At 40.2% G+C, this 17,600-nt stretch overlaps 1 protein-coding gene across 4 annotated transcripts in view; it reads right to left on the bottom strand.

The window, feature by feature from the left end:
* The window catches only part of LOC122407666 (zinc finger protein 628-like), a 58,786-nt gene that overhangs the window by 39,959 nt on the left and 1,227 nt on the right, over nt 1-17,600 (bottom strand). The window lies entirely within an intron of this gene.

Raw genomic sequence — 17,600 nt, 5'->3', positions numbered from 1 at the left:
GATTAACGCGAGTGTTAGTGGATTTCGACGTTTCGGTTAAATTAGGGGTATCGAGGCAATTCTTTTTTTCTAGATTTTAAACTCGTTGGTTATTTCGAACTTTCATTTACTCGCGTCATTATTTATTCGCGGGCACTGTTCCGTCGGGCTTTTTTTAACACTTTTATTAGTAATTATTTTTTTTTATCACTCGAACGCTCTATTCAACTGGATTCTTCGACCAGTGACGCCGGAATTTTAGAAATTTTTATTAACTCCGCTTCCGATGCTTCCGATCTCTTTGCTCGGCGTGCCCGATTCATTTGGTCGCTCAAGCTGTCGTTGCCTTTGTATCTTATCAATGATCGATGTCAATCTCCAAATAAGAACCTAATTTTATCGATGAACTATCAAGTTTTGAGAGGACGGAGGAGGCGCGGAGGGGGCGCGAAAAAAATCGTTTTTCCAAAAAAATTGAGCGATTATTCAGACTCAGCTTCGTCTCGTGGCCTCTCTCGCTCGTGCGATCTCGATAAGACGGAATTACCGGAATTTCGTCGATCACGTAGTACCACGATTTACCATATGGGCGATCCTATCGTCTTATCTCAACGTTTTTCACTTTATGCGACAATTTATCAGGCACGCAATTCAATATCCACGCGGTGGTCTCCGAAATGCTCTCATTTTCATCGTTACAAATAATCATTTACTTTGCCAATAATGATTAGTAACGACGAAAAAATATTCCTTAGAAACAATAACTTGTATCACGTGCCAAAGGTCGGTCAGAAGGCAAGTCAACTTGAGTGAACTGCCTTAAAATTGATCGAGGAGGTCGGTGCAATCGATTCTATCGATTTTTCATTCAAATTCAATTAAAAAGACAATATCTTGGGATAGTTTGAAACAAAATAAAGTAACTTAAAGTCAAATAAAACTTGCGAACGTTCACATCAAGAATTAGCCCCGTAACGCGTGTTTTCTTCCACCGAGATTTTTCTTCGTGAATTATTAAATCCCCATACTTGATAATAACATAACAGCAGACGAAAACGGACACAAAAGTTGTTTTTTTTTCTTTCAAATTTTATTCCTATGTCTCACGCAGTCTCGTGAATATAACTCTTCGCGAAACTAACCAACACACTTGTGACTAATGATTATTGATTCTCGTTGCACTCGTTCGGCAGACACGTGGCGACGAGGCAAGTCTACCCGTACACGAGCACACGAATACTCGTGTGTGCACGCGGCCGATATGCCATGCAGTCGACGATACGAAATCATCTTTTATTGCTTCTTTTACAGTTTCGACGAGAGCTATTTATTACCAGCCGAGTGAACGTACACTCCGGCGCGGATTTCGTGTGCGTGTGTGCTCGTGTATATGTTTGTGCAGAAATTGCTCTTGTGCGAGAATGGGCTAATCTCGAGATGAGTTCGTGTGTGAACACGTGTCGATTCGTATCGAATCATTAGTGCGAAAATAATACAAAAAAGAGGAGAGATTATTGATACGAAAAAACGTATTAATTGTATGAAATTTTTCGACGATTTTTCACGCTTTCGTCGATGAAACGTGTGCCATTGAAAATTGTTTGGTAATCGTTCAATTTGACTTTGTCATTTTTATTTTTCATGAAAAACGGAGAACGAAATAAAAGAATCCGAGGCTGCAACTTTTAACTGGGATTTTTTTACGACTGCTCGAGAAAATGTCTGTGGAATAAACAAAAGGAGTATGGAAAAGGGTCGTTGATAATTGCCCTTGAGTCTCAATCGTTACCGTCCTTTAAGGTTCTGCATTAAGTTGAGCGTCGAGGAAAAGAAAACGGTGAAAAAACGTCGACCGTTTTTTTTTTAATGCTCGTCGTGGAAGAAGAATTGTCCCCGTGCTTCGTAACCACCAAGATTAAAAAATAGTAATAATAGGTATAATAATAATGGTGATAAGAGAAAAAGTAGACGTACACACTCAACACTGTGGAAATAACAAAGACAAAGGCTAATTAGCGAATCTCGCACGAGTCGGCGGTGCGTTTGTCATTTTTTTCACAAGTTTTTTTTTGCCCGACTGCCTCCACCTTCATTTCTGCTTTTTTCTAGGCTGCTCGTGCGGATCAATTTTTTTTATACTTTTTTTCATCCTGCAAGGCAAAAATATAAATGTTTATGCTTGTTTCGTTCATTGTTGTTAACTTTTCTATATTTTTGGCTCTTCTGATTTTTTTTTATTAATTCTTTTTGTTTTTTAGCCAGCACATGGCTGTGTAGAAATTTCGAATTCTCACCGTACTAATTTACAACCTACCGAGGGCTTTAGTTTCGTACTAATTAAAATAAAAAACATCCAATGTTTTGCAACCGAAAAACCTCGCGTCTAGTCGGTCTCGAACGTCTCCCTCTCTCATTATCATTTCGCCCTGAAATTCTTCCAACTTTTCCATCAGTGATCGATGAGGGAATTGAAATTGGTCCAAGGTTACATCGCGGCCGGTACATTAGAATTTCTCTATATACAAATATACATGCCGGAGCGTAACCTGTTGTTACGAGAGAGCGCGTTGTACCTTTAAATTTTTACGGAGCTTATCGTACTTCGATCTTGCTGAACGAGAAGCGCAGAGTCAGGTCACGAAAGTTGTAAAGTCAAGCCTCGCCACCCTCGTCGCTATTTATGCTTTAAAGTTAAAATGTTAAAATGTCATTAGCGCACGAACCGCACTCGTGCCATTATTCTATCAAATTTAATTGTGCAAACTTCCATCGAGTTATTTGCACCGAGGCTTCTTCGATTCTATCGCTGATTTTAATGACTTTGTATTTGGAACGATTCTTCAGAGTTTTTTTATGGATGGCAGACGACTCAACGACTCTACTGATTATTTATGTTTCTCCTTAGGAACTTCTCACCCAAATGGGGCGAATTTGGTCCAATTATTTTACCACAAATACCTGCAGTGGATTAGTCATTGTTTGTACTTCGATCTCTTTCACGAGCTCCATTCAAACAATCGAATAACAGAGCCCGATTCACTTTTTGTGATTGATCAATAATTTTCAAATAAAATCGATTCATCAGCAGTCGATTAGAGGCTATATTTTTTTATGATTTATCAATGATTGATTATTTAAACCGATATAATTTTTGACATCGAAATAACCGAGGGAAGGTCGATGAGTCTGCTCATCTTTTCAGCTCCCTCTCATCCAACAGCGATGAGTTTAGCCTCGAATATTGTCTAAAAGAAACAGCATTCAGTGCAGTATATAATTAGGGTGATAATTATAACTGCGCTACGGCATATTGATCGAGCGAAACGTTGCGTCTGTGGTGCGAAAATACAACTCCGTTTCTACTATTTCTCTCACGTGTGCGACATCGAAAATTGCTGGTTTACGAAACGCATGGAATTTTATCTGCAAACCGTAAACCCTCCTCCTTACGAATTATCATTAATTGTCCTTAAATAATAAACATTTGCAAAAATAAAACAAAGTTGATATGAAAATGGGAATTACAGTGAACACCGAGTGTTTATGAATGGAGAAAAGCAAGTGAGAACAACGACCCCGCGATACCTTTTCCTAAACCCTTTCATTTAAGGATTTCGACGATTTTTAAAATCCAAGTTTCAAGTTGTGACGAATCAGAGGTTTTTCATATTCTCCTATCAATTTCGCCCGCATCGAGCTCAAAAAGTTTGTCATTTCTCACAAATTTGTTCGCGCACAGATTCACGCGGAAACGGAGTAGAAATAAAATCGTCGGAAATTATCAGCGCGACAAAAATCTCGTTCGTTAATCAACCGCCAGGCCTTTAACGACTCCTAATTATCATCAGTGCGGAAAAAATCGATATTATTCGCACGACCCGAGCCGATTCGGAGGTGAAATAGTTGTCGCGAGTTGCTTACCGGGATATTTTTTCTCCGTGCACCTAATCGTGGTCTCTATATCTTCTCTCCTTCTCTCCTTGACATTCTACGCTGACGTAATCCGCGGATCGCACTAAGGATATATAGCTCGCAGCAGCGTGTGCGGGAGAGAGAGGCCGAGCGAGAGGAGGAAGAGAGAAAGAACAAAAGGGGGGAGATAAAAAGCAGGGGGGAGGAGAGACGTTATTCACCGATCGTCCTCCCAAGACCGATAACGCACGTCTCGCACTCTCGCGTTCGCGAGGCCTAGCAACACACATACATGTATTGATACCTATTTTGTCATGTAATAACGAAGCTCTAGCAGCTGAGTCGACTGTCGTTCCGAGCTACGATATTTTTATTCACATTATTTGCGAGAGCACGAACGACGTTCTCAAAACTTTTAAAAATTCGTGCAACTCTTGAATAATTGGATCGACGGAAAGTTACAAAGAATCGTTTGAAATGGTTGAAAACGATGGTCGAAGGGGCGTGAAATTTTTGGCATTTTGGAAAAAAACTTCATTCGAAAAGGGAGCAAAGTATCGCCGGTCTTTGGGAGGGAAACGAGCTCGCGAAAGCCCGATCGGAGATCATTGGATAATGAGAACGATAAAGCGCGCACGAGAACTATTGAAAAGCGAAAATTTATCGATTTTAATGCAGCATTGGAGGCAAAAATTGCAAAGACGAGAGTGAAAAAGTGCTCGTGAAAATAGACAGAGCCGAGAAAATGAAGATTGGCTGAGCGAACGAGTATTGAAAAACGAGAAGGAGAAAAAGCAGGGAAAAAACGCGGCTGAAAAGTGCGCGTGGAGGTAGATAAAAAACAAATGAAAATACGAACGCGGGCGCACGAAGAAGAAGGAAGAAGGCTATGATAAAAGAAGAATAAGAGGCGCGAATCTCTTCGACGCATCCGAGCTCTATCACATCTATAAACGTAAAAAAACACGCACTCGCACATGCAAGAATAATCGATGCACACACAAAAACACATGTAAAGAAGTTCGCGTATTGGCGTCGGTGGATTGCAATGCGTTGCGACGACGCAGGTTACATAAGCTCCCCCGCCCTCCCGCGTCCGCGGAGCCCTCTACGTCAAGTATGCGTCTATATAGATTCTTCGTAGACACGTGGGAAGACCGGGCTCATTTTACGTCTTCGAGAGTACTCAAATCATAAATATTGACTGAGAAAAGATTCTAATTATAATTTCGAGCATGCACATTTTCCTTGTTTTCTTCTCTTCCTCAACTGTTTTTAACATATTTTCAAACTTATGGACCACTGTTTTCGCACTCGATATTAGAGGAAGCGATTTAAGGGCTTGTATACACTTGTGATGGGCAGAAATCGCGAAAATTTTTTTATTAGATATTCTTCGAGTACAATGTCTGAAGAATATTCTCACCAAATTTCATTAAAATCGGAGCATTAGATTCGTAGCTATCGGTATTTCAAGCGACCGCCCGATGGGCAGGTTATCGCAGAATCGACTTTTTTGAAAAATACCTTTGCGGTGGTCACGATTACTGCAAAACTATTAATCCGATCCATACCGAATTTATACCACTTATTTATTATTATGATAGTCAAGGCCTGGACGAAGGATTTCTTATTTTGTTGGAAAAAAAACATTATAAACAAAAACCAAAAATTTAGCACCTCGAAAAATGAATTTTTTTGGTAAAACTGTCGCCATTTATTTTTAATCGAAATTTTTACAAATCCTTTGCCCAGGCCCAGGCTGTTATTATAATAAATAAGTGGTATAAATTTGGTATGGATCGGATTAATAGTTTTTTAGTTATGATGCTCAAAAAAAGGTGTTACTGGAATACAGCGTTTTGTCATTTTGAAGAATTTGTTGATGGAAAAAATAGTAAAAGCACATGAACATATGTAATAAAGAATGTCCTTCACAGTTTTTCATTAAACATTTATTTTCTTGTCAAAAAAAATCAAGAAAATCACGTTTTTCTGGCCACTGCAAGTTTATATAAGGCCTTAAAAAACTGCGCGTACCATTCTTTTTTTACCTTCGGCAGTGTGGGCATTTTAATGGAAAGTTTATTGCTTCGTGATCGAAGATCAAAGTTTCAGGAAATCGAATACGATTCTCGAAGCTAATTCAAAGCTATTCTTCGATTCATAAACGAAATTTAATGATTTACATTGAAATTATCCGAGGAAATACGACGAGTCGATTGCACTTAAAAGAGTTTCGCTATACTCACGATTTCACGATGCTGTCACATTATTTATGATTTTCATTATAACTTGGAAGAAAAATCCAGAAATCGAAAAGCCTAGGAATCCAACCCATTTCCCAGTACAAATGGTTGGTTCATTAAAACCCGAGAGCTCACGCCTCTCTTCGTTTCTCTTCCATTTTTCTGTAATATTGTTGATGCAGTTGTGGATTATTACAGCGATGTTCTATGCAGTTGAACCGAGAAAAACAAAGACTGTGGTCATTTGCTTCCTTATCGGATTTCGGATCTGTTTCGCGATCCTCGTTTTTCCATTCTGACACGCATGAAACGAGTTTGCGGATGCGTAATGAGGGAAAAAGCAAATATTAGCTTTTGAAACGTCACACGTGCGCCTCGAGAGACTTGGGCGACGCTCGATAGTCCATCGAATGCACTCGCGGCTTCCTATTGTTATTTCTGTATGCAACGACGTGCGTAACGAATAATAGGTCAACTGGAATTGACAGAGTCGTAGCTAATAAAATAATCATAATAGTGCTCGTGACACAAGCCATTTTTTCATTCTTTTCAATAACTCCTCGCGTCGATATGTTTCTATTTTAGGCGCTGTTCGCTGCATCGTATTTTTTCCAATCGCATTGGGAGTGAGGGCAGAAGAGGTTAATATTGAATCGAGCGTGGAGGAGATTTTTCGTGTTAATGAAAAATTGTATTTCGAGCACGCACTCAGCAAACTCCATTAATTTGATCGAAACGAGTTTTTGGGCAAGTACTTTTTTTTACGGAAGAAAAATTGATGGATCGAAAGTCTGGTAAATCGAGACGAATCCTCTACAACTGTGCTAATTGCAAAGGGATTGTTAAACATCCGAAAATAATTCGATCGCCATCGAAAGCGTTGTTCAGCCAGAGCTCAATTTGGATTTCGGTTAGAGTGAAAATGTCGAAAAATGCTGAAGAGAACAATGCTAATTTCGAAACGTGTCGCCCACCGACAGAAGAGAAAAAAGGTGAGATCGAACGAGTTTTATTTTCAGCTCGTACCTCGTTGCTGAACATGCCCACGTCGGCAATATTTCCAATTGCCTTTTGTACTCCGGAGAAGCCCTTCGCACATCCGCGTGTATTATTGTACCGTGCTTTTTGCAAATTCAAACAGGTAATTGTCGCGTTAACAAATGACGTTGTGTCAACGCGTAGCCAATCGTTAATTAGCCGGGTCGGGGCGGGGGGCGCGGGGCTCGAGTTCGGGCGCAATGCCTATAATAACAACACCGCGGAGTAGGTATTTCGCTTCATCGCTGCCATTATTGTGCGGGCACGCACATATTCTGGCGAACGCGCGTCGAGAGGAGCGTTAATTCATACGCGTTTTCTCGTGTCACTGAATTTCACTGTGTGTGTTTACATTCGTTCGTTTATAATACGTAAAATATCGGAGATCGAAGCGCATACCCGGAAATTTGATGCGGCAGGATCGCCGATCGGCGAACTTTGCTGTTCACGTTTTCCCTTTCTGTTTATGCGGACAGGTGAAAAATGCGCATGCAGAGATATTAATTAAAACGAATTTATGCGGGGACTGTGTGAAGCAGCAGCTACCGAAAGCGATCGCACCGAGGGAAATCGTGAAAATTGATTGATCCGGTGCTCGTAAATAGTTAATTAATTTCATTTTATTTTGTCAATTCAGGAGTGATGCCTGATTACGAGAAGAGGCCATTGAGAATATCGCAACGATACGAATTTCTGTAATCAAACAAAATCACATTTCGCTCCTCGATTTACAAACGGTTATTCCCGAATTAATATATCAATATTATCAATTTATATTCTCATTAACGAATATCATAACAATAAACCATTGAATATTGCTTATTTGAGCTACGAAATGAGTTCGATCAAAGTCATCGATGTTTGGCTATTGTCAGCAACGCATATGTCCATGAATACGATTCACTGCGGAATATCGCTGTAATTAACGTTTCCCATATTTATCCTATTTATCACGTGATCGTTTGCCGTTCGTTGTTGAGACTTGTTACAATTAATCGGGCATGCCACATTAGGAAAGCTGGGAGAAGTCGCGTGGGACGGAGCCAGCTCGTGTACAAATGCAGATGAAAACATCTTGGGAGAAATAAGGCGAAAAAACGCGTTCGTTTGTGTTGGAGAACAAGAAAATTCTTGTCGAAAGTTGCAATATGCGGATAATTAACATACGAGAATAAATTAAATAGATTTTTTTTCACGAGGATCGTAAGTGTTGTATTCCAGTTCGCAGATTTTGGTTTTTTTCGGTATATGGTTATTTTATGACTTTTCGAAACATCACGATTTGCAAAATACGTTTGTTTTGAGCTCGGTATGAAAATTCGGTATGAAATTCCAGAGTTGAAGGAATTTTGGTGCGAAATTATATTTTTTGTTCCAAAAATGCTGTTCCCTTTGACGAAATTGAGTTAGTAAACGTTGATCCAACGCGAGTATAACAAATAATGCGAAAATATTTTCAGCTTCCAATTCACTCGATAAAATTATTCGGAAATTCACTTCTACATGTACGGAATGATGTTGAAGTTTGCAACGTCGGAGTCCAACGAAATTATGCAAAAAAACTCTCCAACAATTCCAGTTATTTTTCAATTATGTTCCCTAGCGAATTTCCAAATCGTAGTTTTTCGATCGACACGAATAATTTCGTGATATAAAAAATTGGTGAATTGCACCAACGTTGCAAACTTCAGCGTCGTTGCACGGAACGTATTTTTGTTTGTGAAAGATCAAACCGCACAAAGGCACGCTTACGGTAATTAGAATCGCAGCTGGAACACCCTGTACGTATATTTTTTCCTGCAGCTACCGATCGGACGAGGAAGAGACAGATAAATAGATAGGAAATCGCGATGTAAATAATCAGAGGCAATTAAAATATTAATTGAGAAGCATGCTCGATTCTAGTCAACACGAGATGAGCATACGAGGCCTTAAGCATCGTGTGCATTCACTTCCTACTATTTTCTTCCCCTTTATTTCCTCTTATTTCATCTCCATTTTTTGTTCTTAGTCTCGCAGGTTGTATTATACCACCCCATACAACCTTCAAGAAAGACACTCCAAGAGGAACGCTCTCCTTCGATGTTCCGTTCAATTTCAACGCGTCGTGTGCACTTTGTGTCGAGCAATTCAGAATGGAAGGGAGAAAAGGCACTCAATTAAACGGAAATAAAATGTATATCTGGATGCTGGCTCTCCGGGCAGTTTAATTTATTCACGAACTACCATCTCCACTATTCAAAGTGTCTTTCCACAGGAGAATGTTTGTTTGAACCATTCTTCAAGATCAAGGAGGACAATTTTCAAATCAGATACAGTAGAGCTCTTCGTAATTCGATGAAAATTTGTGGATTCGTTGGATTTCAAGGAATTTTATGCTTTTTTATGTCAACATTCGTGCGATAAGATTTCACAGTGAGGAGAAAAATGAAAAAATGAATTTTCGAGAGTCTCGTTATCGTGGCCACGTGTAAATGCTGCAATGTTATTTAGACATGGAAATTTAGGAATTGTATAATTAAATAAAAGGACGTAAAGCTTCGAGGAAATCCTCGCGATCTGATAAGCGCGTACGGTTTTCTCCCTTTTTCTATCGTCAGAGAAAAGGGTCAAGAAACCTACCACAAACCACTAATTTCTACCGTAAAACAGTATTGACAAAGCAATAAAAATAATTGAGTACGAGGGAAGAAATGAGAAACCTTGCTTTACGGGATTGCCCGTGAGTACGGTAAGAACGAACGAGCGTCGCAATTAGCTGTAAACTTTGAGCTCCTCAAGAATCGTACAAATCACGAGTTCGCATGTATACGAAAAAAAATCACACGTACGCCATATTTGAACAAAAAATCGTTATGTTCTCGAAAGAAAATCCACTTATATGCGCTTTCTCACGGGGATACTCATGTTAATATTTCGTTTGTATTACAGAGCGAACCTTTATCTACGTCTTTGTTTTTATTTAAGCAGCTTGGAACTTTGCCACGACGCAGTCAAGATTCAATGCTCATTTTTTCTCTCTTCAAAAAATTTCTGCTCTAAATATTCATCAGTTACAACAAACGTATCGTATCTAAAGCCAAAGTATCTGATCCACATCTTTGGAAATGGGGACGAAAAATGTTCAGTTTGCTCCAACATTTTCCGAGTTGCTCAGAAATTTTCAAACAATTTCCTTCCCAATGGAAGAGAAATTATAAAAAAACAACTATTTGAGAAGTTTCCATGCTAAAAACTACAACATCAAAATGGATCCAAATCGTTAGCAAGCCTCTTGAACAACAGTGAAAATCGTTGACGGTGAATACATGTGCGTACGTAAATTGGTTCCCTCCTAACTGATCGGCATTCCGTCCAGTTAAGAGTTTGTATTATGCACAAAGATAAAAGACTAATTAGCCTGTCATAAAAGTGTCTAATAATAGTTTGCAAGCAATGAAAAAGGCTAAATTTGTTTGTTTTGATGCGGATAGGCCCATAGGTGAAAATAGGTAGGAAAAGAGAGGCGAAGGATAGAACAAGCGAGGTCTGACTCGAGCGGAGCTGTACCTAGCGGAGTCGTTAAAGTTACGGTCGCGGTTACGGGGTTCTGTCAAGCGTGTAAGACGTCTGTGTGGCCACATTTGAATGTGTGTTGTACGAAGGTACGGAGAGACATAAATAAATATCGTACACACATATAGACGAGGGGGTACGAAATATTGTGGGCGAGTGTTTACGTGCAACAAGAGGCAAAGACCGAGGACGAGACTCCACGAGACTCGTAAAGACGCGACCGATGCAACCACTGCTGTACCGCCATTAAACGGGGCTCTAGGACTCGATGCTGGGAAATCCCGAGCGAGAAAGAGGCATGTAAAGAGAGAGAGAGAGAGAGAGAGAGGGAAAAACAGATGGAATGTGAGAGGGAAAGAAAGACAGGAACTGGTAAAGGGGAAGGAATCCCTACAGCATGTGCTCGTAGGTTGAGTCTATCCGTAGCAAGGTTGTAGGTCGTGTTTACGGAATCCCGCGAGTGTACACAACGTGCTTTTTCTCCCTCTCCTGGTTCTTTCGTATTTCCCTCGCTAGCCGGCCTCGTCACTGATTCATTCGCGTTAGAATCAGAAAAGAGTATCGATGAAGAGGGGAAAAAGGGACGAGGAGGATCCGCGACGACGACGAAAGGTCGACGCTAGTGGAAAAGGCTGAGAGTCGTCAGACACTTTTTTCCTTCGTCCCCCCTCGGTCCGCCTCCATTTTCATCATTTGTTTTTCCTTTTCCTCTTTCTTCTTTGCTGTGATATTTTTTGCTTTCTTCCTTTTTTCTTTTTCCCCTCGTCTGACCTTTTTTGCCGCACTTTTTATCCCACTCGCCAGACAGACTAAGTCTGCCTGGGAGTAGGAGGAGGCGAAAAGGGATGAATCGGAAAGAGAAAGAAGCACAGAGCCATGTGACAAGCCCAAGGCAGAGGGAGCTTTCCACATCGGGCAAAGGAGGAAGCTCGACTCGCTTTTACTCGACACACAAAAAACACAGCAGTCCGGGAAGGGGCTCGTACACTCGACGCTTCCTCGCCCCTATTAACGAACCTCCCTCCACCACTCGCCGTGTACTCGCGTCTACGCATAAGTTTATTCCATTCGCTGCTTAAATACATGAAAGATTCCATCGTAATTCAACGATCTTACAGCCCAAGGTCATTTTTCATACAATTTTTATGAAATAATTATTTCGACATTTGGACAATTCGTTGATTATTAATCGTGAAAATTCTTCCATTCATTTTCATCTTCGACTGTCAATTCAACCAAGACAAAAAGTTCGGCTCCACAAATCAATCTCGATCGATAAATAATTGAAAAAATTGGAAATCTTTTCGCTTCTTCGGGTTACGAATTACTATCGTCGCATCCAATACCAATGATCATTCATTGCCTCGTTCTTTCTTTTTAACTTTTCCTAACAAAACCTCGACATTGCATAACAGTGAGGAAATAATTATCGGATTCAATTGATAGTGATGTCTCGCGAATTAAGGTGCACAGTTAATATGGTTCGGTGTGAGGGGAACAGACACGACACAAAGTGTATTTATATCCAAATGTAACAGCGCATGAGCACATTAAATGTATGAAAATATGAATGTCTCGCTTCTTTTTTCTGTTCATTGTAAGATTAATAATGCACGATTTTCAGAAAGAACGAAGTCTTATCGCGTTTTCAATATAAATGTGCGCACGCGTGAGTGTGTGTGTCCAAATAAATATAACATTGAACATTAAATGTAACGAGTTGTATTATTTTTTGAAGTAATCATTATGAACGATGCAAACAACTCGTGTCGTGAGATAAAAATGTAAGTTTCAATGTGTTCATTTGTTTTCAAAAATTCCGCGGAAATATATCGCAGTTGACACGAATCCAAAAATGATATTCGTTTTATTTCATAATTTCATAATTCGAAATAATAGCAACGAGAATCAAAGATTGTTTGGGATGAATGCAATAATAAAGTATAATAGATTGTATTATTGTCAAATTCAAATCAACTGAGGTCGAAGATTTTTGTGTTTTTGTGTTTTTTTTTTTTCATTTTATATTTTTTTTTTCGTTATAATCCGTATCAACTAATACGAAACGAGCATGCGTGCCTGAATCTTCCTCCTCCAATTAAGCTTTATAGTTACAAAAGTTCGCCGCTCGCTCGAGCTTTCAGCATCAATCACTCGACTAATTAAGAAACGTCACACCGGGGCGCAGAGCTCTCGCGTGGTCGAACGTGGATGGAAACGTTTCGCGTGCTCGTCCGTGAAGTAAAGAGAAGACTGAGAGAGCGGCGGAAAGTAAGAGGGGGAAAGAAAAGTGATCGAAAAGACTCGTGTGCTTGAATGTACGAGTGCAGACAAATATATGTAGCCTGAGTAAACAGTGCACGGCTATCTGACAGGTTGAACAAAAAAATGATAAAATTATTTATCGTTTCTCAGTTCTTAATTATCGATATTAGTGAATAGAGAAATTGACTCAGTTATTTTCAATAATGGGATCTGAATGCTTCGAGTTTTACTGTTCTTCAACGTGATCCTCGTAATTAAAGGTTTTTCAACTCAATGATAATCATTACAAAAAAATGCCACCTGCATCGGGTCAAATGTCGAAATGAACCGACATCGATAAAAAGGGAGCATTTTCACAAGGGATTTGTTACAAAAAATAAAAAAATGGATAAATTGGAAAAAAAAAAACAATTTTCTCCGGTGAGACTCGTTATAAAAGACATCACTCATGGAAATGATATTAATCACCGGATGATTTCCGAAGCCGAAAGTTCTCCTCCATACAAAAGTGCTGCCTACGGAATGATTTTGTTCAAATTTTAATTGAAACCCGCCTGCGGTCGGCTAACGAAGCGTTAATAAGCGGCAATAAAACGGTATGAAAAAAAAAAACGTTGAAACGTTAATAATCGGTGAAAATCTCTCACGTGATGCTGAAAAATTGCGGTTGAATATGGAAACACGTCGGTTTCAAACGAACCGTGATTTCCCCTGCTTTTTAATTAATAATCATGCACTTTTGTGCATAACGATTTCACAAAAAAATTCATTCGTTTCAATGCATTTATTCATGTCCACTGACAGGAATCGTTGTTTTTTTCGTACTCTCAACATTTCATTTAAACTTGAATAAACACTTTACCACAATAATTCTTCTTCAATGAATATTGACAAAATCATGAGTTAAATCCTTTATATTATCGAAGAAATGGGAAATAAAAATTTCAATGCTCTCGATTATCTCTGAATACTGATACGAATGACAAGAATTCCAACTAATTCAATCCCATACTTTGTTCTAATTTGAGTCAAGATCAATCGTTATTTTTTCAATCCTTTATCCCCTACAAATGCATCGTTACGATATTTCTCTCTCTCCTCTCATAATGAAAATTACGAGGAACTGTTATAATATGATTAATATCACTTGGAAGATGGAAACGTTTTTTTTCATCGAGTTCACTACATTCATATTTGGCTTTCATATTCATGTATAAATATAGGTACACACTTGAAGTATCTTCGAGTACAAATACGTACGTCGACTATCTGCAACTATAAAATAAGCACTGCAGATAAACTTCTGCGAGTGCAATATATACATATACGAATAAGAGTACAAATAAATGTGCGTAGACTCGAGCGAACCGAGAGAGAAAAACTTCGAGAAAGAGAGAGAGAGAGAGAGAGAGAGAGAGAGATGCGAGGTGTATTTTCCTCACTCCTCCTTGCCGCTGTTGCGACCTTCGGCAAACGTCAAACGTCTGTGTCGTGTCGCACACAGTAGACAGGGCCGTATCGCTCAGACGCAGCGTTTGCGAATGAACCGGCTGCTTGATGTCCCTCCCACGCAATTACTACTGATCTTCTCTCTCTCTCATTCTCCTTTATAGTATCAAATACATTTGAATTATTTGCATATGAAGATTAAATCGTATTTATGAGAATAGAAAAAAAAAAAATACGAATCATCTGTTGATCGATAAAATTGTACTGATCTCTACTTTTCTGGCCCTTTCGCCTCTGAATGATTTTCCTTCGAGATTCTACTCTGTCACGCAAATGTTGGCCGTCCATTAATTGTGGGATTTCGAACATTGAAATTTATCGAATTCTCATAATTGACTTATGCTCGTCAAAACTTTTCCTGAATTAAGTACTCTGCTAGAAAAGAGTTAAACTATTTGTCAAGTGCCATTGGTTCCCGAAGACTCTATCGAGGCTGAGACGAAGAAGAGTTTCAATTTTCTGCAATTTTGATTGACCGGATTTTTCGGTTCTTCGTGTTGCTCGCGAAACTGATCCAAGTGTCGCCGGGCTACAATATGCGTGGCTTTTAACTCATGAATGTAAATAGGAAATAAGCCTAAAATAATTAGCTCGGGAATTTGTTCTATTTCGCGTTTCACACGCAACTTGATTTTGTCTGTGTTTTGTTTTTATTCGCTCACCAAACCTCGTCCTCTCTCCTATCTGCTCTTCTTTTGCCTGTTCGGCGCATGTGGTACAGCGGGGAATCTCTCGCCACGCGGCGAGAGGAGGGACGATCGCGACGAAGCGCTTATGCGAGAACGATTTTGCCGCCGGGCCACCACTTGACGCTCTTCGAGAGCGACCACCTCATCTCCCGATCTTTCTCCGTCTCCTTCTCTTTCTCTCTGTCTTTCTTCTCATTTCTTTTTCTCTTTATCATTTTTCTCTCTTTCTCTTCTTGCCCGATGCGTCATTTCTCTTCCTCTCCGTTGCTCTTTCTCTCTCTTCGTTCTCTTCCCCTCTCTCTTGAGAGAGAGAGAGAGAGAGGGAGAGAGAGAGAGGGCTCGACGCGCACGTGAGATATTTTCGGATCCGCCGCCGGGCTCCTACGAATCACGCACTCGTCCCGCGTCATTAGAAACACTTTTTTCCTCGTTTTCAACGTTTTTTTTGGTAACTTTTCCCCTCGTCGCTCTCGCGTTCGTCAATTCTCAGTGACCCGGTGAACAACCGAATGATTTATTTCCTCGTTGTTTTTAGAGTTGACGTTAGTAATTGAGGGAGCAAGCGATTTGATATCCGGTCGAACTTTCGTTACGTTACTCGGAGCTTTTTGTTATTCGCGTTTCCGAGACTCCGTGACGTGCTTTTTAAATAGCTCGATTCGAAACGTCACGGACCTCGTGGAGCGTCACCGGTCTCTGTTGACTCGAACTTTTCAAAACGCTTTTATCTACGTTGACTTTTGTCGAGGCACACGCACGATTCGTCCGTTGATGACTCCATTCTACCGATTCTACTTTTGCTCCGCTAATTATTCTCGTAAACTTGGACGTTACGCAGTGACGAGAGTCTCGACGGAGGGAAGCAACATTTTTCGCAATCAACGTGTCGAGCTACTTCCGGGTAAATCGAGCGATAAACAAATGTTCGGAAGCACTTTTTCCTTCGCTCGCTGCTGCTGCTGCGATATCGTGTAATGCGAATGAGGAAATCGTGCACGAGCTTAGAAAGCCTGGCGAGCTAAGAAACAACGCACTTCGCGACTCGTCACGTGCTTTTGCGCGTATATTCGTGTGCATAAAAACGACGAGTACGCCAAGAAAATGTAAGATCCGACTAATTTATTGCGCATAGACTGAAAATGCCACGAGCACGAAATTTATCAACGTTTCTGTTTTTTTTTTTGATCTCTTATTTCTTTGCCCTCAGCCGAAAGACAGAAAAAGAGCACGCGAAATTATTCGTCGCTATAGGTTTTCCCGAAATTTGTCCGCGCGAATAATACCTTAACGTATGTATAAATATGTACATTTGAGCCGAAAGCTTTTCCAACTTCCGGCTCTTCAGGGCACACGCGCTCTCCCGCGAATACCACGCGAGTGCCAACGGATCAAGAGCGAAGAGGGGGCAACATCAAATGTGCGAAGAGAACGGGAGAGGGGCGGACGAAAGGAAATCCGTATGCATTCTCGCGTGCGAAAAATCGGAAAAGCGCGCGCGCGCGCGCGCGCCCCCAACGCCGAGAGCTCGTGCGTTGGCGTGTGATTTTTGGCTCGTGCCTTCCTCGAGACTGCGAGCCGTTTCGATATTGAAAATACGCGAAATATCGGAACAAACGAGCAACTATTTCGCGCGGCTTTTTCCTCGCACACGAGAACGCGCCCTTTTTTCTTACTATTTTCGCACTTTTCAATTTCTTCTTAGTCCAACACTCTTGCATGCTATAAAACAAATTTGACGGTGTCACTCTTCTAGAGCACTCACGTTTTTTGTCTTTTTCCGATGCAAAGCGTTTCTAAGAATTCATGAATTTTATCATTCGACGATAAAGAGGTGTTCGGAAAAATTAATGAGAAAAATATAATCCGCGCGTTCAAACAGATTTCGAACGAATACCCAAAATTATCACTCGATAATCCCTTCAGAATCACGTAAATTCGAAAGTTGCAGGACGATTGCACCGATCCTCGAAAATCTCACTCGTTTCGTCTATTCCTAAATCGTTTTTGTTCTTCCGAAAAATTCTTTGAACGAGAAATCTTGCAATTTGACTTATTACGAATGAAAAATCGTGTTTCAAAACTTTTGCACGCAAGTGCCAAATCAAATAAGCAGGGGATTGAGATCGCAAAATCATGTCCACAATTCGTAGTAGATTTTAGAGCTGCACTGGTGAAAATATGACGAAACTTTGGGTCGTGCACGATCCGAGTAAACATTCGAGTATTGCAGTTTTATGAGAACACTTCCAGCTGTTTTTCCTCTCCGAGTTACTCATAGGACGAGAAGACTTTTCGTCACGATTCGCTTGAATCGTGTCTCGAAAATCCGCTAACGAGTTATAATTTTCGGAGCTAGCACGAAAGCACAGCAGAAAAAGGGGGATTTTTTGGAGTGAGAAAAACA

The sequence above is a fragment of the Venturia canescens genome, chromosome 3, assembly GCF_019457755.1.
Source record: "Venturia canescens isolate UGA chromosome 3, ASM1945775v1, whole genome shotgun sequence".
Lineage (NCBI taxonomy): Eukaryota > Metazoa > Arthropoda > Insecta > Hymenoptera > Ichneumonidae > Venturia > Venturia canescens.
Note: the sequence above shows the minus strand (reverse complement) of the source record. Positions and strands in the feature narration are given on the sequence as shown.